The sequence below is a fragment of the Brachycentrus maculatus genome, unplaced genomic scaffold, assembly GCF_059751285.1.
Source record: "Brachycentrus maculatus isolate JH-2025_06_01 unplaced genomic scaffold, ASM5975128v1 h1tg000407l, whole genome shotgun sequence".
NCBI classification, from domain to species: domain Eukaryota; kingdom Metazoa; phylum Arthropoda; class Insecta; order Trichoptera; family Brachycentridae; genus Brachycentrus; species Brachycentrus maculatus.
The window spans coordinates 162,030-186,883 of record NW_028281156.1 but is presented as its reverse complement, the minus strand read 5'-3'; the positions used below and the strand labels follow the sequence as shown (position 1 = coordinate 186,883).

General features: G+C 29.5%; 1 protein-coding gene across 1 annotated transcript in view; it reads right to left on the bottom strand.

The window, feature by feature from the left end:
* The window catches only part of Ptr (patched domain-containing protein), a 91,917-nt gene extending 73,155 nt beyond the window's left edge, over positions 1 to 18,762 (bottom strand). Inside the window, exon 1 of the mRNA XM_088270992.1 lies at positions 18,201 to 18,762. The gene's annotated coding sequence lies outside the window, so the exon portion shown is untranslated. The remainder of the gene's footprint in view (positions 1 to 18,200) is intronic.
* Between the last annotated feature and the right edge of the window lie 6,092 nt (positions 18,763 to 24,854).

The following is a 24,854-nucleotide window of genomic DNA, read 5'->3' as shown; positions in this document are numbered from 1 at the left end:
GACGATTATTACGACTCCTGACCCGGCTGCTTTCAAGTATTTGACATACTTGATTATGCTAAGTTAAATTTTAAAAAAATTTGAAGTTAGAATATTTCACGTGTTCACATGATCACTTAAACCAGCCTATGATAGGTCGAAAACACTGTAAATACTTACACTTTCGTATTCTTCTTCATCTTCGTTGCGATGTGAATATTGAGTATTATACTTTTAATAAATTTAAAAAATATGTGAATTGAATATATTTCAGAAAGATAGAGACCGAAAAACTAGATACCTACGTATGAAAATATAATTATATTGGCTATTTTAAAAATGGTATGAAAGCTTATTAAAACTGCAATTCCCGATTGGTGATAACAGTCAATTTTGCAATCAATCATTAGCTGTTGCAGTGGGCAACAATTCGGTAACTTGGATTATTGCAAAAGGGTTTTCCATTGCATTCGTCTAAATCTTTAAACTCGTATTGAAAGGTGATTCACATCTCTAGGCACTGAAATTGCAGTTTTATAATAATTACAATATTGCAACAACAAAACAAAGTGTTAAATGAATTATCGAGTTACTTAACTATCGTTATTGCAGGTTGGCAACATTATTTGACAAAACTTGGGGCTTAATTATGAAAATAACAGCTTAGGCGGTAAGGTCCCCGTCTTTGATATACATATATTTATATATATATATATATATATATATATATATATATATATATATATATATATATATATATACATATATATATATATACATTTATATACATATATATAAATACATATATATATATATATATATATATATATATATATATATATATATATATATATATATATATATATATATATATATATATATATATATATATATACGTATGTTATTCATAATTTAACAGAATAAGCATATGATATGGAAAAACCATACATACAATTGATAAGCGAAAAACAACAAAATATATATTATTTCTTGATAAAAATTAAACCTAAGAAAAAAACGAGGAAAAACAATTAAAATAATTCCAAAAAGAGATATAGGAAATAAATAAGAAGGATAAACGTGCGTCCATCAAGAGCAAGGATATTGGATTTGTCTGAACTGATTTATTCGCATTTAAGAAAGAATATCGCTTTGCAACAGAAAACAGAAGACTTTTTAATGACAAACCTGGAAAAAAAACCCACTGCCTTGACGAAAACTAAGCTTGGCTACAAGCCATACTTGGAATACAATATCCAATATTTAAAGTGACCAGCAAATAATATTTTCATTGTCATGACCAGAAGACAAAAGAATATAGAACATGCTTTAAGCACTTAGATGATACTAAACCAAGTTTTTTAGTCTCCTCACGATTTTGTGATTTTTGTAACATTCACGGGTCAAGACTGGTGAACAAAAACAATGCATAAATGGTCACGTACGAAAAACACCAATCAATTCTCTAAATTTGGCTGACTTTGAAATAGACTTAGAAGAATTTTGCATAGACCGGACATCCAAGATTTGCAATATAATGCAGAATGAAATATGTTACCGGTTTGTGTAATACGTTTTTATGAAGTGGAAAAAGTGCCTGTTTTAATTTTATATTTTAGAGTTTCATTTCTTGTTTGATAACTAACAAAATGAAGCATGAAGAGACTATGCAAAATAAGGATGAAACTCTAATGTAGTATCACAAACTTATCTTCTTATCTACTTGATCACAATTCGAGTACATATTTCAACATGGATTTTTTCCCTAATTATAATATTTCCCGAATTATATAGAGCAGTTTTCGTGTAAAAACACCTAAGGAGAGCTTTTACAACAAAGTTCTTCCTGTAAAAAAATCAGAGAACTCGTTCTTTGTCTCTAATAATTGTCTGACCATTCACGAAATCTAAAATATTTAAGTATAATTTATTTTCAATTATTTAAAACACAATCCATGAACGAGAAAACGTGCCTAGATAAACATCAATATACTTGTGTACAATTTAGTAAAAATTCCATATAAATTTTTTCCGATTTTCGGTTATCTATATTAATAGATTCATTTATTAAAATGATAAATATTTTTCAAATCACACGTTAATGCCGAGAATACCCTCTTAACAATATTCCTACGTTATTTTAGACCTTTATCGCTATTTTAACCTTGTTATTTTCAATTTGAATTACATTTAATAAATTAAATTTGATTTAAAATAAATAACTATGTTATATAATAATTATAAATCAATATTTCGATTTAATATTGTTTTCAGGTAAGCTTAAGCGACTTGTGGTCGTTGTGGCAGCGTTGAGGTGGAATCAAAACCCTCTGACTGAGAACCCACATCTTCAACCACAAGACCTCGATAGCTATGTTCGCTCTGGCTTACGATAATCTTGGAAAATTTAATATATTTTTTTATACCATTAACCTAAAATGTCATATTTTAATCAATTTATTGAAAAAAATACATAAGTATGTATAAAAATATAATGAAGAGTGACAACATTTAAAAATAGGCTAAAAGGTGTTCTAAATTCTCAAATATAACAAAGAAACAATGTTGTAAAAAAATAACTAACCATCATTTGAACATCTATCATACATCATTTTGTCTGAGAGATCGCATTTCGACTCTATTCTGTCTACTCGCTTGCCTCGAACTCAATGCTTCACTTCCATTTTTTAAGGTTGGTACCAAGATTTTTTGAGTACCTACTTCCAGTTTAGCTTTCGCTGATAGGCATTTATTTGATATACCTTATTTCATTTTGAGAAATAAAAAGACTTTGTTTTTTGATCCACTCACATTTTTACTAACAACCAACTAGTTTCGACAAAAACCTGTTGTTCTTTTCCACAAAGTTAATGCCTTCAATATTAAAAATACAAAAAAAACTATTTCAGTTATGATGCTGTATGTAGTATCTAAAGTTGTAATTTTTGAACCTATACATAAGTGAATTTATCTCTGTAAAATCTTTTATGATATGAAATAAAATAAAAATTGCGTAAATATAAAATAACAATAATACATATAAATATAGAATATTTTACACATATTTTTATATGTATAATTAATAACGAATATATGTATGTATGTGTTCTACATTTGGATGTGTAATGGCCACAGACAAAACGTTGCATCAATAATTTACCAGAAATGAAATTATTGCAATCCAACGGTATACGTTAGTTGGAGGGTGTAATTATTACAAAGTGCATTTACAGGTAGAAATTATACGTTTCATTACGTAAGACTTCACGCCGATACAATGATTATTATGTTGTAATAAGAAATCAGTGAAATAAAATATGTGTAATACATATATTAGCAGATATGTATTTACAGATATCGTAGTCGTACAGGAGAAAGTGACCAAGTGCATTTGTTTACAAAAATGTGATCATTGACTATTTCCTACTAGCTTAATGTTGCCCTGAAAAATTCCCAAAGCGATTTTAAACTTGGAAGTATAATATACTGACTTGTTAAAAATGACAAACCGCATCAATGTTTATTTTCTTGCCAAACAAAAGTGGCTTAAATGGCCCTCCTGAACATTTTATATTTTGTTAGTTGGTCACTTTCTCCTGTACGACTACGATATAAAAAATACGAATAAAAACACTTGTATTTTTATTTGCATTCTTTAAATCGGTAGACATTATAAACAAGTTATAATAAAATATTTATAGTGATTTTAAAACAAAGTTATATTTTAATTATAACTTATATTTATGCCTCAAATGTGTGGTTATTGTATTAACTTATAATATGACAATAAAAACAATACATATTAAAAAAAACATGTACATACAATAGAAATCCGCTATTCGTTCTTGGAAGTTGAAAACTTGAATCTGTGCGAATACCAAATCATGACATTTATTGTTTCGGCATTTACTTTGTGGTAAGGCATGATAAAAATATATTTAAAACACTTTTTGCCACTTGAGTATTTAACAAGGAAATATTACACATTATTTTGAGAAATAAAAAGACTTCATAAATTAAACCCTGAAGAGGACAACAGGTTGTTGCCGAAACTAGTTGGTTAATAAAAATGTGAGTGGATCAAAAAACAAAGTCTTTTTATTTCTGAAAATAATAAATCAATATGATCCACAAATTTAATGCTTTCAATATTCAAAACAGGAAATATTATATTTGAAATTGACTTTGGAAATTATATAACCAATTAAAATTTAAAAAAATAAATCATCTATCTTAAATATAAATAAAACTTAATTCCAGATTAAATTGTTATGTTTATTTTTGTATGTCAACGAAATTAAAAAGTAGATCTTTTGATATAAAAGACAGGTTGACATGTCAGTATCTCTGTATCAAAAATCTAAATGAAATAACACAATAAAAACTTCAAACTGCCATAGCAGTTGTTGTAAGGCGACAAAAGAAATGGGAGATTAGTTTCTACAATACATTCTAATACGAAGAACCAGTTTTGATTGAAAGAAATGCGCGGACGTGAAATGAATTAATATTACAAATATAATATGGTTCGTGATGAAGTCACCCATGCCCGTAACAGAACAGCCTAAAGCAGAGGTTCCCAATCTTTTTCTGCCCGCGGCGCACTTACAAGCTTAGTATTTTGTCACGTACTTACATTAGTAAGCTTTTTGGAATAAACATAGTGACTATACATGTATATTTATATATACATATATAAATATATATATATATATATATATATATATATATATATATATATATATATATATATATATATATATATATATATATATATATATATATATATATATATATATATATATATATATATATATATAAAAAAAAATATATATATATATATATATATATATATATATATATATATATACACATATATATATATATATATATATATATATATATATATATACACATATATATATATATATATATATATATATATATATATATATATATATATATATATATATATATATATATATATATATAAACTGCGCCATATTGTTGAAGCTATATCTCTGACACACATAGTCGAAAGAAATAGGTACCTACCTACAATAATAGTAGTTGGGTAGATAGGCTCAAAATTTAAGACGTCCACAATATGAAATTGAGTTTTATTATATGTTTAAGAATTCAGAATTGAAACGGAGAACAACAAAAATGAAAATATTTGTGGTTAAGGATAATGATAGAGGATCGACTCACGGCGCCCCTTTTTAATTTCTACGGCGCACACTTTGGGAGCCCCTGGCCTAAAGGCTTTCCACGGCATATTTACAACGGTACTCTCTTCGCCCACTGCGACCTGATCTCCACCATCGCAAACCGCAGCCAAATCGAAGTTAGCTAGTAGAAATTATTAAACACAAGCACGAAATGCTATTACCCTTCTCGCGGTAGAACGTTCACTTTTGCTCCGTGCCTCGGTACTTTCACTTGAACTTGAACCCGTCTGCGGAGATATATCGGTCACGGAATATAAATTCTCTTTTACTTCATCTCTCCTCTTCGAAATTCCGCTCAGCCACGGCCAAAATGGAAACGTCGCATTAATGAGGTTCCAATATAATATTTGCAGTTTTTATATCAGAAACGTATCGAAGTTGTGGGTTACGGTACCGTTAATCTGATATAAAAATAAGAGTATCAATTTAACCTACTTACGAGCAAGTTCAGCGAAATTCCTCGCATAGGTAGACAAAGTCAAATTATTCATGTATTAATTTATAATTCAAGAAAAAGATTCCGTGTTCATCGTGCAAAAGAGATGAGTATGAAAACTGTTCACTTAAAAATTAAAATAAAAAACTTGATTGTTTGTAAACAAGGCTCTAAACTATTAAAAAATATTTTATGTGCATTTAATTTGAGAACAAAGTGAAGTGAGTAATATATTTAACGATTTTTAAGTATGATTTTTAACATTTGTAATATTATGATAGAAAAAATAACGCTTTTAGTGTCTTCCATTGATAAATATTGAATCAATTTTGTTATATTATATCGACTTTAGTACATCATAGGGAATAATTAACGTTTATTTTTAAAAAAGTAGATCTATGTGTATGATATTTTATCATGTATTAATCGAGGTTACATACCTTTTACCTATATTAACGTAGTACGTGTGATATAATAAACCAGTTATTTATAAATAAATTATAAAATATTAGTCATTTCAATCATTCATAACCTTTCAGAAAATATTTTTATAGCCCTACTCAATGGTGCATAGGGCACTGCACCATGTAAAAGCAGTGTAATATAAATCGTTAAATACATACATGAAGGAAAGGTGATCAGTTCTACGCTTCTGGTATTATAGTTCAGGGTAATATTAAATAAATATTTGAGTGAAAATTATCTTAAATTTATTTTGACACCCCCTGGGAATCGAACCCGGGACCCTAGAACTTTAGCCATACGTATTAACTACTACACTATGAAACTAGGAAAATATTGTTTTAAATGAATATTACGAAGAATATGTATGTATCTATTAAAACAACGGCATAAAATGCCATATTTCGAGAATTCTTTAAAAGGTAAACATAAACCATGAAATCAACTTTTGTTATAACTGTTACCATGACTATTTTATTGGAGCGAATGGATAACGAGAGAATGATTAAAAAATTATATTTGGCAAATGTGAACGGGAGAACAGAACGACGATGGCCGAAAAGGACGACCTGATCAATCGAACTCAAAAATCTGGTGGTGTCAAAAGTCTACGTAATCTGAGGGCATGTATGACTTGATATATGGATGTGAAGGAAGCTAGAGTGTGGGGTTCCATCCTCTCTGCCTACCCCTGCAGAAAACGGCATGATGTTAATGGTGGTAGTACGACTATATTTTAAACGTATAGTTTTTCTAGAACTCAACCAAGCGAGTGTTTTAGCCTAGAATTTTCACTCATGAATTACAAGAAATTATAGTAACTACAAGTATAAACATAAAGAGGAAATCCACTCACGAGTAGGCATAGGCTTTAAATTTTAAAAATGTTGAAGCCTAAGTAGGGCCATGATAAGTGGTGTTGCATAAGCCGCAGATAGATTTCAGAGTCACTTGGACGTTAGGTAATTTAGAAAAAATAGAACTCAACCATCTTTAATGGCTCATGGAAGCATTAAATTCACGATAAAATATCTCCAAAAAATATACCAGCTGTTCGACAAAAAAATATCATTTTTTGTACTCGGTCTCGAAACGGATCGTTTTCTAGGGTACCTGTTCCCTGTGCTACATCAAAAATATCGAGGTTACGCTTCTTCATCCGATCGGACACGAAAAACGTTTTAACTTTTAACCAGATAAATTACCAAATCTACCTGTGGATTGTCTCGGAGCAGGTATAAAGTAGCATGTGCAATTTCAAGGGAATATTTTATTGTTATAATATCAGGTAGACGGGGAAAATAGGGGTTAATACTCAGATACCTCTATTGTGAGGACACTTGTTGTTTACTTTGTATCTGTGCCTTCGTACCACTTCTAACGAGTGACCTACCGAGAGAAAAATAATAACCTCAAAGCTTTGAGAAAAGATACAGCTTCTCTATATTTTTTCGGAAAGGAAGAAATTTATTTATTTATTCACACAAACGCCCAGAGTGTTTTTACAAGTAAAAATTCAAGTTAGAAAAAATATAGAGTTGTTATAAGTTACAGAAAAATACAGAGTTGTTATAAGTATAATTTGATGTAGTTTTTTTTTTAGTACAACATTTTTGAGTGAGTCCAAATACTTGATCACAAACCAGGATTATCTCCAATTATAGGAGTTATTTTTTTTTTTTTTTTTTTTGATATCTCAACATAGATGAAGAAGAATATGGACGTCTATCAACCAATTTGTCTTAAATTCATTGTTGTTAAATATACGAGTATCATGAATATGTTAAATGAATCAATATATATTTTATTTAAATTTGAGACACCTTATTTAAGATTTAAACTCACACAAGGAAACTGTATTTAGTAATACATAATTATGAACGTAATTGTATACATATTTCTATATTTCATATGACCGTACAATAATATTCACGTACATATATAGTAGTAATTAGTTTTTTTTAAGAATTACAATGATGCGTTTGTATTGTATGTAAGTAACATTATATTCATGAAAAATCGTATCTTTTCGTAATTTTTTTGTTGTAAAAATTTCCAATTTAAAAAAAATGTATTGAACATTACATTTTAATTATTCAATAAGAAGTATCAGAGTAAAAAATATTAAAATTATAATTTTTATGGGATGCTGCAACCGATTTAAATAAATGAATGATTTCATTGAATAATCATATGGCTACCGAGAATACATACGCTCATTTATACGTAAGAGAACGTGACTTTATTTTATTATTGAGAAATTTACAACTCCATCTATCATATTTATTTTTTACATAATTTACATAAATAGAAAGTGAGTATGAAAAAAAGATAAGAAAAGGTTTTTTATTTATTTATTTGACCTATAGATACCACAATAATTTTGTGTCCCGAATTCAGAAGTCTTTTTATAAAATATTTTTACTGACTGATAACGAGTTGTTTGTGACGCAGAGCAATATATTATTTTTAATTCGTTTATAAATAATGTCTTGTGATGTATTACTGCTGAATCTAGTAAGGAAACGTCTATTATTTAATTATATTAACTGATTCGGCAGTCACTTTGTCGTAATATCAATCCATTTATAATTTAAATTTTACTTGGTAAATACCAGTATTTCTTAAATCTATGATGACACGTACCAATAAAAAGTGGTTAAAAACAAAGTTGTTTTATTTTATAAAGTTTATAAAATGTGCCACAAAGAATATGCGAGAAACATTAAAAATATAAAATCAATATTTTTTAATAAATGATCGAATTTAATATACGATATATTTTAATAATGATCATTTTAAAACTTATGAATTCCTTGGTGAAATAAAAAATTGTATGAAAATTATTCTCACTAAAAATTTGAAAATAGGTTTTAAATGTCTTATTTTTATTTTTACATAATTGTTAGTTAAAGCAAATATGGTCCTACATCAATATCAACTTCTTCATCCACTTCATTTCTATTTATGTAAAGTATCTCATTTTTTATGGTACCGTAAAGTGGGTATACATTGCACCAAAATACTGCATTTTTTCAAAAAATTGTCTATTCAGATCAGGTTTTTTACTTTTTCTGAGGTTTCAACTACTGCAATGTAATAACACATATACCTGTAACATGTTTGATACGTTTTTAAATTTTTATCTATTTTGCCTGTATTTTTTTTTTATATTTATATTTTGGTGCAAAGTATCCCGGGGTAAAGTACAACTTTGCACCATGATATTTTCTCTACACTTTTCGTACTAGAATCCAAATTTATGCAAAGTAAAGGCTATCCTACAAGTTTTGTTGCACCTTATGAAGGGTTTTGGCTCATAGTTCACTACATGCAGATTATAATATTGTATAATTATGGAAAAATAAGACACTTGATAGAATTTTTTTTTTTTAAATATTGAAAAATCTAACAAAAATGTTTTTTTTTTCAATACTGAAGGTTTAAAATTATATGAAATAAAAGGTGGATATTAAAACATATCGTACTACATAGGTAATAGGAATTAAAATTAAATTAGGTCTAAATATGGTCAAGTTCCGGGACGGTAAAGAAACCTCTTTTGGATTGCATTTTCGGTTCTTTTATGGAACCCGCTACATCCTTCCAAGAATATTGAAGAAAGTCATCCTTCATCGGCCACTTCCACGATTTGAGACTCTCCTGCATGGATTTAACAGCTCTGTCTTTCTTTATTTCCAAAATCTGTCCCGGAAATTTTTCTCCTTCATAATGAAATTCGACATATTCTCCCACCTTCTTTTTTACTGGTCCTAATGAAACGGAAGAACAAATACGATAACTGGTTTCAGTCATCGTTTTTGTTCTTCTCCCTCTTCCTCAAAGCTTCCGTGTGAACTATAATCAGTTAATGCTAGATATGCTGGAAGTTTTGATGCGGAAGGTGGGATCATTGATGTAGTTGGTTCAGGTAGCATTTGTGTCTCGTCAACGTTCATTTCGACATTTGGATCGTGAGCAATGCTCTTACCTGGTTCTATCGGTATCGTTTTCCTGCGTTTTAAGACTGAATTCTTTGGGTTGAATCTGTTTTCTTCCAAAAACTGTTGAAAACTCTGGCACACGTCATCATCATACGCTTTTAATGGCAACCGATTAAGCAACTGACTAGTTTAAGCAACAGTCAAGGTTTTATGTCTTTGCAAAAATGATCTTATCCATTCAGAGCCTGGTACGTTGTTCTTTAATATTCGTACTCTTCTGCCAAATCTATCCAAATAGGCTATTAAAATGTAGCGAATGTTAAAAACACTCACTGGGAAACCGTACTCACTCATGTCTACTATGCAGTTTACGAAGGATTGCTCTTCGCCCTTGTCACATATCGGAGGTTTTCCCACAGGTTTTGTGTGCTGACCTTTGAGCTTATAGTTAATCGTCCTTTTGGGGATTTTGAAAATTTCTTCAGCCTTTCTTTGACTGATTGTACCATTTCAAACGGCCTCCAAACACTGCTCCACTCTCTTCGGTGTAAAATCGCAGTATCGTCTGGCATAAGGCCGCTGTTTGTGTGTTCTTGACATTTTTGAAAAAAATATACCATCAGGAATTAAGTAAGTACACAAAACCTATAGATATTTAGCAAACATGTCAAGTTGTTTTAGCCGTTTTAAGACTTTTCATCAAATTAATTAACTATGGCCTTTTGTGGATACTTTGCACTTGGTGCAATGTTACCCCAAATGTGGTCAAAACAAGTCAGTTCTTAAAAAAATATTATTTTTACATAAACTCGACAACGTAACTAAAAAATACAGCATTTGAGAAAAGCAGGGCCTATCTACCTACGATTTAGAGACCACTCACTTGTTGTAACTAGTTTCAGTATACTGATTCCACTGGATTTTTTCGGGCACAATTTTCAGACAGAAAACTTTCTTTACGTTCGGACAGGAAAAACGCATTGAAGCAATAGCGACCGACTGTTACTTCCGTAAACTAAAAAGTAGATTGAAGTGCCATCTATCAGAAACAATAGAAAGTAGAATGAAAAATGACATGTATCAGAAATGACCAGCTCTACAATTTCTTTACAGAAGGTGGTGCAAAGTATCACCCATGGTGCAAAGTATACCCACTTTACGGTACTGTTTTCTTGTTTTGATGAAAACAACAAAACAGTAATAAATTAAATTTATTATTTTTTAATTAAAAAAAAATTATGATAAATAATCATTTCATTGCATGATTTTTGTCTCATGAATTAGCGTCGATTGCTTTTACTTTCATGGTATGGTATTTCCCATGGGATTTGGCTCAAATAAACGTCTGCCCTAATTAAAATTATATTTTTATTAGCGCCCTTGGGGTAGAATTTTAAGAAAATGGTTCTTTTAAAATTATCTAAAATGATTATTATTATGTGTTACATTTAGGCTTTAATTTATTATGGAACCGTTCTGACTGCTAAATGAAGCAGTCATTTTAAAACTGACCCCTGAACTGTAAATAAAACATTAAATAACCAAACAAAAAAAATATTATAATTTGATCTTAAATAATAATTAGGGAAGTACATAGCTATCTCGTTTATTTGTTCATATATTAATTAGTAATGTTTTTAAATTAATTTAAAATATTCCATAAAACTGAATAAATAAAACATTACCTAAATTCTTTATATTATTATTATTTATATTATTTTTTGACATCTCATCAAAGATGAAGAAGAATATGGAAGTCCGGACATTTGCGGGGCTGACGACCGTCATAGGCTGGTTTAAATGATCACTTTACACACGTATAACATTCACCAATTCTACCCATTATTGACAACCACACTAATATTCTTGGAAGTAGTGGATGTCAATAATGGGTAGAATTGATGAATGTTACATGTGTGTAAAGTGATCACTTAAACCAGCCTATGACGTTCGTCAGCCCCGTTAATGCCCAGACTTACATATTCTTCTTCATCTTTGATGAGATGTCAAAAAGTAATATGAAAATAACTCCTGTAATTGGAGATAATCCAGATTTTGTGAACGAGTATTTGGACACATTTATGCATTTTGTTTCAATTTCTTACTTATTTCTTTTTTCTTTTAAACGGTTGTCGATAATTTAGCAATGGGATCAAAAGTGCCATTTCTTTTAAAAATAAATAAAACTGTTCGTGACTGTAAAGCAACCTAGAGACGTGTTAAAATCTTCCGGTTTTTTGCATTAATCAAAGATTCGGGGACAAATTTTGCGGAACAGATAGCGGTAAATAAAACGGAATTTATTTTATATCTACGAGAGATGTAATAAAAATACGTAATTACATTATATAACGTGAAATAAAGTTAATTAAAAGACATCCGTTCCAATCGTTGACTAAATTTAGGTTTCTAATTTTATTCGTAGGTACATTTTATTCCATTGTAATAACAGAACTTTTAATAACAGAACTAGTCATTCTACTAGAACAGAACTAGAAATTTTACATTGTAATAACAGAACTAGTCAAATTAATAATTTAGAGGTTTTAGAAATAAAAAAAGTGGTTAAACAATAATTAAATATAATTAACAACCAAATAAACGTTTATCAAAGTCCCATTTTTAATATTTTTCCCATAAAATCAAACCCAACCTAAACAGAGTTATCCCCTTCCTTGCTCTTACCCCTCTTTAAAACACCATTACCTCACCCCTACCCTTTTGAAACCCAACAACTTGTACACTGTTCCTTTTTATGTATATATATAGTAATAAATGAAACCCTGAAGAGGGCAACAGGTTGTTGCCGAAACTAGTTGGTTAATAAAAATGTGAGTGGATCAGAACACAAAGTATTTTTAAATCTCGAAATAAAATATCAATATGATCCACAAATTTAATGCTTTCAATATTCAAAACATTTTATTCCATTTAATTTGATTAATGCTATCGGCATTAACTTTGTGACACTTAATAAATGTATTTACAACATAAACATATAGTTACCATCACGCCGCTTTCTTCAAGGGTTGGCAGTGAGAATAGAACGCCACACCAATCTGTCTTCGCAAACAATCTTCGCCTATTCCATATTCACGCATCTCCTCAAACATATCCGCGGATTATTCCGACTCATGACCAGGCTGACAACTTTTAAGTATTTGAAATACTTGATCAAGCCAAGTTTTCCTTGGTCTCCCTCTACTACTATTTGTAGCTACATTCGCCTCATAAATTTCTTTTACTGTTCCTTCTTTACTCATTCAATATGAATCAGTATTCATTTTATATATTAAATATTAACATCAACACTGATTTTTTGACAGTAGTTTAAAAATACCATAACAAGGCAAAACAACTTACATAAATTTTATTTCAGTGTGTTTTTAATAATAAAATACAATTTAGTAGACTCTAAAAATAAGTGTTTTATTTTAAGGTATTAATTAAAACTGAGTTCTAAAAATTGAACGCCAAATCTATAAATGGATCAGTATTTTTTATGGAATCAAAGAAATTTTCTAAAATTATTTTCAAGTGTGATCCGATTTAGTCAAAAGCTGTAGTGTCGGGTTGTGGTCCCGTGGTTGGTGTCGCGGACTCAGAGTTTCTCGGTTCGAATCCACTCTACCACAAATTGATACCTGTTTCTAACAATGAGCCGCTTAGGCTCACAGAAATTGTAAGGAGTTGAAATATTTGTGTAAATAATAAAAACACAAATATTTCTCTTTACTAAAAAAAAGCAAGAGTAGATTGCAGTTCCGGTACAATAGAAGCAGTGCGTATGAGTACCATATGTACATATGAATATACATGTAATAAAATACCTAGGTACCTACCTATACATTTTGTTAAGTACTTACAAATAGTACCTACATAAAACAGTTCTACCACCAGATGTCGCATGCGTCGCGCTGAATAAAACAAAAGACATCAGATAGAAAAAATATAATATTGTTAACTGTCAGAATCAGATAGATAGAAAATTATTTGTAAAGATTAATTAAGAATAAACTTTTACTGTCGTTTCTTTAATTACAAAGCAACACATTGTTTATTTTATTATTATACACCCACTTTACATATTATTTACACCCAATTTACAAAGAAAAATATTACCACGTTATATACATATAAGTTCAGTGCAATAACGTTAGAATACCGTATACATACTTGTAATCACTCCATGAGCTAATATTTTACATAACATTATTAATTATTATTATTCCTACCATTAAAAATCACTTCCTTTACTTCTCAAAGTCATTTTATAAATAATATTGTGTAACGCGACTTCAAGGCATACAACAAATTTTAAGTTAATTACACCATATTGGGCATTAAGGTATATCAATATTATTTTAATGAACTCTATAAAATATAAAGGCGCCGTTACGTAGCTGGTTAGACGCTCTACTATGCAACTGACGTCGCAGGTTCGATTCCCGGAATTGCAAAAATTCATTTGAGATTTTTTTTAAATAGTTTTGATTAATGTGTGAATATATTTATTTTAATTACTTACACTATATATTGTATCCTACCAGCAGACAAGCTTATATAAATAACATGATTTAATGATTTGTTCCTTTTTTTAATGTAATTTTTCGCATACTCAATACTGGATTAGTGAGTTATTTTCTCATATCCAACTTTTACATCTCGATCTATGCCCTTTAAATATTATATACAAATATACTTTTGACATATCGCTCACTCCTTTCAAGAACGTCATAAATCAAAAATCGTCAATTTTCAGTTGTGCATGTTTTCGGAATGCTCAGAAAATGTACTATATCCCAGCAAAAGCGGCATATTTACATATAACTGAATATTTACCCACTACAGGGCAGAAAGTGCTATTTTTGCATTTTGAACAAAAGGTATTGTTTAATTATTTTTTTAAACATACTAAATATTTTTCAAATGGAGAAAAAACGTTCAGATTTTACCTAAAAAGATCTGTTGCACAGTAAAAAGTTCAATAAGTGGCTTAATATTTATATTTAATACATTGTATTATATTTTTAAACTTTACAAACGTTCTCCTGAAAAATCAAGTTTTTTGATTTATGACGTTCTTGAAAGGAGTGAGCGATATTGCTACATATATTCATTTATCGTGTATTAACAAGTATCATAAATTCAATACATCATTTGGCGGTAACTGCAAATTAAGCGCCAAGAACACAACTAAGTCAGATCTAAATACAATTTTTTTAAATAATACTTATAAAAATAATATGTAAATTTATCCTGATCAAGATTTTAATGACTGGCGTGATCAAATGTTTCTAATACTTGAAAATGGTCAGGTCAGGAGTCGGAATAATCAGCAGGTATGTATGAGGAAATGCATGAACATCGAAGAAGAAAAGAGATTGTTTGGAAAGCCTGATTGGTATGGCGTTCTATTCTCTCTGCCTATCCCTGCAGAGAAGCGGTGTGATAGTTACTTAGTTATAATATTCCGATAATAAATTACTTTACAATACAAAAGTCAATAATGAATACTAATATGACAATCTCAATAGCAAATATTATCGTTTTTCTTAAAATTGAGAGTTAAACAAAGTTTTGTTTGAAGACTGGTCTTTGTCAATGTGTGCTATAGTGAAAACTGTACCGCTGATAATATAGTTTAAACAACTGAATAAAATAGTACATATTTGCTTGTTGTACTTAATGGTTCACAAAGTCCACTGACACTGATAATATATTCATCACTAATAGGCCACGTGAAGATAATATAACATAAAAATATTCAGAGAACATAGCTCTACAGTTAAACCCTAAGAATTCTACAATGGAGACCTTGGGAGAGCAAAACGCTCACTCCTTTCAAGAACGTCATTAATCAAAAATCGTCAATTTTCAATATTGCAAGTTTTTGAAATGCCCAGAAAATGTACTATATCCCAACAAAAGACGCATATTTTTTAAATGCTTCTATTACCAACCATATTCTGATATTTCACCCTTATAATTATTTAATATCGGCCTGGACCGGTACCTGAAGCGCAGGGATGATCAAGTGATTAACGATCAAAGAAAACACTGCATCGATGCAGTGCCCTATGCACCATTGGCTGCGGATAGGGGTTAAGGAAGAGGGATGTATAGAAGATTTGGATATGAAACTCATTTATGATGGATGTCAAAAATAAAAACCTAACATAACACGTAAAACTTACTATAAGGGGCGACTAATAAGAACAAACGTGGAGATCTGCAAAGGTCAATATTTATATGTAAGATTTGATATATGGTTTAACGATGTCTTCTCTGCTTACGCCTGCGAGAAATTGGGAAGATAATAATTATCTATTTAGTTTATTTAAATAATTGTATAAATATATTTTATTTATTATATTTTAAGCGTCCCTTTCAGTAATAATTTACATGTACATTAAAGAAATCTTCCATATCACTTACACACACGTTTCGTTAGCCGGAACTTAAGAAATAAACAAAAGCTATTCGACTCGAGTTCGATATTAGTTATACGAAACTGTTCTGATAACATTCCACCAGCGCGTTACATAACTTAGTTACTGAAACCGCGATTTCAAAACGTACTTCTAACCGTTTCATAACAGTTATTTTGAAAATCGTTTCGAATTTGAATATAAGAATCGTTTCAAATTTGAAATAAGAACTTAGTTTCGAATTAAGCTTTTTTAAACTTTAATTCAAGTCATATTATTGTTCGATTTTCAAACGAATTTGAATAGCGGTGCAATCCAAACAGTTTTGAAAATATCGTTTTTTCAAATCGCTTTTAAAATCATACCAAGATATGAGGTATTCAAATATAAATTAACCATATTTCTCTATGGTCATTAAAAATACATCATAGAAGATGATGGGTTATAAGACACGCCTTATTGTCTATTTTATGACTTAATTACGAGCATTAGTTTCCCCTTTCACATAATTCTTCGTATAATCTGACTGTTTTTTTAATCTGTTTTTTTGTTGTTAAAACACAAGCCTAATTTTAATTAAAAAAAACTTAATTTACTTTAAAAACTTTTAATTAAAATCCCAATAAATTCTCGTTTTAAAGTTATTACTTATCAGGCTGGAACGTACATGTGTATTATTATGTATGGGAATATTTTTATAACATGAAATATAAGACCTTATTTTTATGAATCGACACAGAGGATTCATTTTTAATTAATCTAAATATAAATTAGTATCTAATGAAAAACCATTGAATTGTTTAAATCCATGCCTTAGCGAGATAGTGAGTATTTTTGTCTAAAATTTTCACTCATGAATTACATGAATTTATAATAACTTTAAACATAAAGAGTAAATCCACTCACAAGTAGGTTTAGGCTATAAAACTTATAAAGTTGAAGCTTAAGTAGGGCCATGATAAGCGGTGTTGCTAAGCTAAATCTAGATGGTAATTAAAATGGGTAATTAAAAAAATTAAAACTTAATAAAACTTAAAAAAAGATAAATTAAGCTAAGAAAAATATATTGTATCGAAATAGTTTTTTTTTTAAATAGTAATTACAATTAAAAATAATTAAGTAGGGACTTTAAAAGAATGTGCTGAAATAACCAATGGAGAGAAATTTGCTCTTATTTAGAAATTTAAGAGACTATTAAAAACAACATCTTTAAAATAAACGAAAATGAGATCCTTATCCCTTGAAACATACCCTGACCCATAAAATTATTAATTTTCTATAATAAATTACCGCCCTCGAAATTCTCAAAGTAAAAACCAGAAAAAATTGAACTAGCCTTCACATAACATATTATATAGATTAAAAACGCGTTTGAAAATATTTTTTTAAAAAATAGATATAAGATAATTTTTCAGGCTCACTCTCCGATAAATATTGTTTGTCAAATTCCAAAATTAATACAGATTTATACAAGACGAATATCATTTCGGTCAACAAGCAATAGAAACAACTGTTTGAAACATTATTGCAAAGGGTTTCTACATTAATTTTAAGTAAAAGACGTTTATTATTCAAAGCTCAACAATTCTGTATTATTTTGAGAATGTATACAGTATATTATTACTTATAATAATTTGAATAAATTACTTTATTAATGAATTAACAAAAATCGTATCAATAGCATCTGGCAATACAGAAAACTGATTAAAATAATTACCTTGATAAATTAGTGCTACAGTTTCCTTCTAAGCAGGTCGGACCACATAGAAAGTGAGCACCGATGAAAATCCTGAATTCACACGTACAACACTCACCTCACTTAATTGTAAAATATGTATGGTTTTGATAAAAGAAAATAAGCTTAAAAAAATATATTCAACCAAAACTGTAGCGTAGAATTCAGGTGTTTAATATATATTTTTTTACGTAGCACAAAATAATGTAAGGTTCACTTTAGTAAAAAAATGATGATTCGGAGTTTATGTTGAATTTACAAAAAATATAATCATTTCCTGTCTTTTTTATCAAATTATAAATCTCGTCTCACCACCAAAATAGTTAATTCTTCCGAAACGCGCTACGGCTACTTCCGAATTTACGTGACAGAAACCATCGCGGACGATGCGAAAAAAAATAGAAGAAAAACGGAAGTGTTCTAAAAGCGAAACGGGTTCGATCGGTCGAAAATTTAAAATGCGCGCACTCGAAGAGAAAGGTGGTTCCGGTCGGTCGGTGGTGCGCGCGGCGTACTGCGCACTCGACGGCCAATGAACAACTGTGTTGGTGATAACTTGAAAGCTGACTCCCCTCCACGTGACCGCGACACCCTACATCGGATCCCGAACTACAAAAAACCCTAGCAAAATATACCCCGCAAAGAAAAGAAACGAGTCTTACAGCACCGCCGAGATAACAGTAATACAAATGAAAATCACTTTTCTCGAGCGGCGTTCCGTCTAAAGTCTCCGCCATTACTTTGATATGAATTGACCTTATTGCTCAATCAAAGCGGTGACAATAAATCAACGAAGGGGATATCAAATTATAGCTATCGTGTAGAAAGTGACGCGGTTTTTCTCGATTTTTGTCTCTTATGAAAAGATTTTTTTACTAATGTCGCATCCACCCCCAACGACTCATTTGTATCTTTGTCTCCAAGTCTTGGGTAAGTGGATTCCTCGGAGCCATATCCCGATGAGCATATCGCATGTCTCCGGCGATGAAGAAACGGATTTCGTCAGTACGCAGCTTGGTGGACATAATTGGAATCATCATTCACGGATACCTACTTAATGCATCGTCTAACAAGGGTCTAATGCGGTACCAATGTACGTGAATAAAAATGCAGTGATGAAATGAAAATAGGAAGAAAAAAAATAGATTTATGTTTTGAACTGACATTTCTTGGTGGAATTGTATTTAACAGAATAAAATTAAAACTATGTAGTTTTTTTCGCATGAATTTTATTTGACCAGCGACCAGTTTTCTTCAGACTGGTTGATGATTAAAAATTTCTTTACCGCATAATTTTTTTTTCATATTTAAAGAGTATGATTCCAGGTATTGTTTTTCAATATTTAAATAGTCTATTTTATTAATAAAATGAAATTTAGTGAATATACATTGTATTTATTTTATATTAGTTATTGATTTCGTATTAAATTTGTGGAAAAACATGAATATTTGAATATGAAAACAAAACAATTGTATGGATAAACCAACAAAATGAATGTTTTTTGTTCGTCTTTTCACCTGTTGATGAGAACATCTGTAGTTCATGAAACTAATTAATAAACTCAAAAGTAGTCACATACATTTTTTTTTTTTACATTTAAATACATTTCATATTTACTCTTATTTGTTATGTAAAAAAAAATTACATTATTTTGAAATCGCTGAGCATTTTTAATAATCGGGGAGTCTATAATTCCATTTCAAAAAACTATTCCTTATTATAACATAATGTTTGGTTTAAACCTGGTTTATCATAATTAATTCATATATACTGTGTCATGAGATTGATCAATACACATACATATATAGGAATTCCGAAAATTTGAGAAGTGTGGTTGTCAATCATGGGTAGAATGATGAAACACTCTCCTTATCATCCATGAATGATGAATGATGATATGCATATGAACCAATTTCAAATCGCTGTTCTTGAATCACTTGAACTGCACTAAAGACATCTATTGGTGAGATGAAAAGAAGCTTTTTATTGAGCAGAAACTCAAAATATGTCTCTAGTGAAGTTCTAGTGATTCAAGAACAACGATTCGAAATTGGTTCAAATATATAGAACTTCCAATAATTTGAGTAGTGTGGTTGTCAATAATGGGTAGAATTGGTGAATGTTCAACGTGTATAAAGTAACTAACTAACTAACTAACTATCACGCCGCTTCCCCGCAGGGGTAGGCAGAGAGAATAGAACGCCACACCACTCTGTCTTTGCAAACATTCTTCGCCTCTTCCACGTTCATGCATCTCCTCATACATTCCAGCCGCGTGTAAAGTGATCATTTAAACCAGCCCATGACGGTTCGTAAGCCCTGGTTTCCATATTCTTCATCGTGTAGGTTGAGATGTGAAATGTATAATAGTTAAAGTCGTGAAAAATAAATCATTTTAATAATCTGATAAATACCTAATTCAATGATCTAATAATTCTATATTCAATAAAAATGTCTAGTTTAGAAGCAGATGTTCTAAATAACGCATACTGATAATTGTAACATTAATTTTTGATTATTAAAAAAAAATTAAACACTTGAATATACCACTTAATGAGTTTTATTTATATATGCGACTAGTTTCGAAAACTTACAGATGTTTTCATCTTCTGGTAAAAATTAAAACTAACGAACAAAAAATATATTTAAGGGTATATATAGGTTATAGATGTAGTGAAGGGGGGGGGGGTTAAGGAACAAGGTTTTTGATTGAAGAGGAATCATTGATAATAATGTGAAGTATTTTGAAACACAAAGTTAATGCCGAATCAATAAATAATTTAATTTGTTGACATATCGACTCTATCTTGCAGCCTCTGATATACTCGTACAAGTTAGTATTTTAGGGCAGCGACTTGAGCCAGTTTACTTTGTACCTAATAAGGTTTATTACGCCATGAGTGATTGCATTACAGGTAATATGCAATTTTAATAAGCTCCCCGAGTACCAGCTGAAGGCAAACTACTGAAATAAGTGCTAAAGTACAAATACATGCACACATTTATTTCTGCACGTCAAACGCGTTTGGATTTATTTTGCAAAACGAGATAACATGTAATTAATATTGCAATCATCGCGATGATTTAATCTAACAAAGAACTTTGGAAAAAATAAGGAATATTTCGTTTCATCCGCAAAATGTACTTTTTTACGAAACTAGCTGTACTGTGTTGCTGCGGCTCAAAAAAAAAGAAAATATAATGCACAGATTTCTAATATATTTAATTTGACAATGCTTCTGATGAAATGAAAAAAAAATAAGAATCAGTGAAAAAACAACTCAAACTTACAGCAGCTGTCAATAATGCACTGAGTTATGTTTAATATTGCTTGTGTTGCTGTTACGTTCAATAGATGGTGCTGCCATTGCGGTCAATACGTATCAGGTTCTAATGCCATTGGTTTTACCATAGGAATACAACCTGACTCGAGATAGTTGACAGGCATATTACTCTAATTTGGAAAAAAAATGCTTCAAATTAAAAACTTGTCAACAACACTTTTATAGTAAATTTTCGTCTATGACATCTATGGTGAAGTAAAAATTATTAAATTAGCATAAGTCTTTATGAAATGTAAAATCTTTCCAAATTAATTGAGATACTAAGAGACGTCTATACATATTTTTACCAATGTTATTCACAATCTTTTGAATACCCCCAAATTTTGTTCATAGTTTGATCACTTAGAACCAGCCCATGACAAATCGCAAGCCCTGTAAATTTACACACTTATATTCCCAAATAAATATACTTATTCATCTCGAATAAATAACTCCAAGTGGAACAAATCCAGAATTCATTAACAAAATTTTAATACATTAAAAATATTCAGATTATTTTTTACTCGTACATAATATAATACATATTTTGTAAGAAATAAGTTTTGTCTCTCTCAACAATGCACAAGGAAAAGAAAATTTACATACCAAATTAATATTATTATATTGATAAAAATATCTACGTTTGTTCCGGTACCAAATATATAAATTTATATACAGGTATTGTAAATATATACGGATGGGTTGATAAGTATTATTTTTGTTGTAATACAAAGATTTCACGTACATACAAAGGTACTACGGATATTGTAATAACTTATGTCATTTTCTAACATATACATACATAAGTAGGTCGTTTAAATATATAAAATAAATATACGATTCACGTATATGTATTTTTTATATTTTATGTATAACATATTTCCATAATTTTAATCAGAATTTTTTTTTTCAATGTTTTTTTGTGGATACTGTGGCACATTTTATAAAAAATAAGTCTAAAACTTTATTTTAACAACATTTATTTTTGGTACTTTTCTCCAACCGGTTTCGACAAAAACTTTGTCATATCCTGGGATAGATATGTACTTAATATGGATATGTACATATCCATACCTAAAAATGACAAGGTTCTTGTCGAAATTGGTTAAAGAAACGTACCAATAATAAAAGGGGTTAAAAACAATGTTTTTGTTTTATTCAAGTATAATTATTGAAGTCCTATTTTTAAGTTGTGACTTAGTGGAATCGAAGCTGGAAACTCTGACTCAGAGTTAACGATGTTAACTTAACTCTGGACCGCATTGTGGCTTAATGTTTTTACATCTTTTTGAAAAAAAAATCAACAAAAATCAACTTTTGGAGTGAGTCCAAATGCTAAATGTGTTACCTAAATTAATAAAACTTTATTTAAAACAAAGATTTTCATTAATTAAGATAAACTAAATTAATGAAAATCTTTGATCTAAAATATGATCGAAAACATTTTATTGCTGAGAAAAAAAAACAAGAGTTGTGAATACATTCACGTTTCTTAATTATTTCTTTTCGCGAACCAATATTACTTACCCATTTTATTTTAAATACAACGAAAACAGGTATCTGCAATATTGAGTAAAATGTAGAATATTCGCTGTAATTCAAATTATATAATGACTTGTAATTCTTAACTATTTCCGCGATTGCGTAGGCACTTTTTCACATCTGCTGAAAAAGGCAGTGCCTTTTTAAATGTATTATTTTAGCATTTATTGTAAAGTTTGATGTGTAAGATTATGTAACACGTGTTAACAAATATAAATAGAGTTTTATCAGATTTTAACATTTAAAAAAAACAAAGCATAATCTAACGACGTACTCACGATGTATAACATAAAACAGTATTATTGTTATTCGTAAAATCATCATGTTTTTAGTATTCAACGTGGCCTTTGGTGACTAAGTATTTATTTTTACGCTACCCTGAGGTCATGGATGGGTCAAGTCTAGGTAAAGTGAGTTATTGGTTATTATTTATTGTACATCTCATCTTCAGATATATTTGATAAGAAGTAATTTACATACAATGTTTTGCATAATATACGTTTAGCCTTTGTCTTCTAAACAGCGATTACGACTATCATAAAATTTTAATGTCGATTTTTATTAGTATTTAAGATGGTCATGCTCATAACTAAAAGTGAACAATACAAAACACCATTGAATAACATATGTTCTAGTGTTTATTACGGTAATGTGTCGTGTATGAAGTCCAGGATTTGTAGTACAGTCAACCGGGACGTGTGTATCATTTGGGCAGAAAAGAAGAACCTACCCTCTAACCCAACTCTTACTCGCGTTATACCATGGTATAGGAACACAAACAGTGCCTACTGTACTTTTCGACCGACCTCTACTGCCTATCCCGATTTAAAACTCTGTGCATGCCACTGCACTCAAGATAAATTTTCTTTAAAATCCTACCTTCGATAGCACCTAGCACGAGTGTTAAATTTTGTTTTTTTTTTTTTTAAATAAAACTAGTTTACTTATCCCCCACCCCTATCCTTATCGAAACCCAATAACTTGTACACTGTTTCTGTTTCTTTCTTTTATATATATATATATATATATATATATATATATATATATATATATATATATATATATATATATATATATATATATATATATATATATATATATATATATATATATATATATATATATATATATATATATATATATATATATATATATATATATATATATATATATATAAAAATAAATATATATATATATATATATATATATATATATTTATGTTTAGTCATAAATTAAACCCTGAAGAGGGCAACAGGTTGTTGCCGAGACTAGTTGGTTGTTAATAAAAATGTGAGTAGATCAAAAAACAAAGTATTTTATATCTCAAAATAATATATCACTATGATCCACAAAGTTAATGCTTTCAATATTCAAAAATGTTTACTTATCACCCAAATAATTAAAGCCCAAATTTTGCTACTGAAGAGTAAAATAGGGTTTAAATGGTTTGATTTACCCATAAATGAGAATGGAAAATATACAGCAGACTTTCATATTTGAGGTACAGAATAATAAATTGAAGGAAAAAATAGTAAAAATAATACAGGCTACAAAATACTCTCTTCTCCACTTATTAGAATTTTCGTCCTTAAAAATGTAACTCTTGATTTTTTATTCAACAAAAACTGTAGTTAGATAAGGAAAGAATTTTTTTTTGCTCCAAATATCGCTCACTTCTTTCAACAACGTCATATATAAAAAAATCGTTAATTTTCAGTAGCGCATGTTTTCGGAATGCCCAGAAAATGTACTATATCTCAGCAAAAGTGG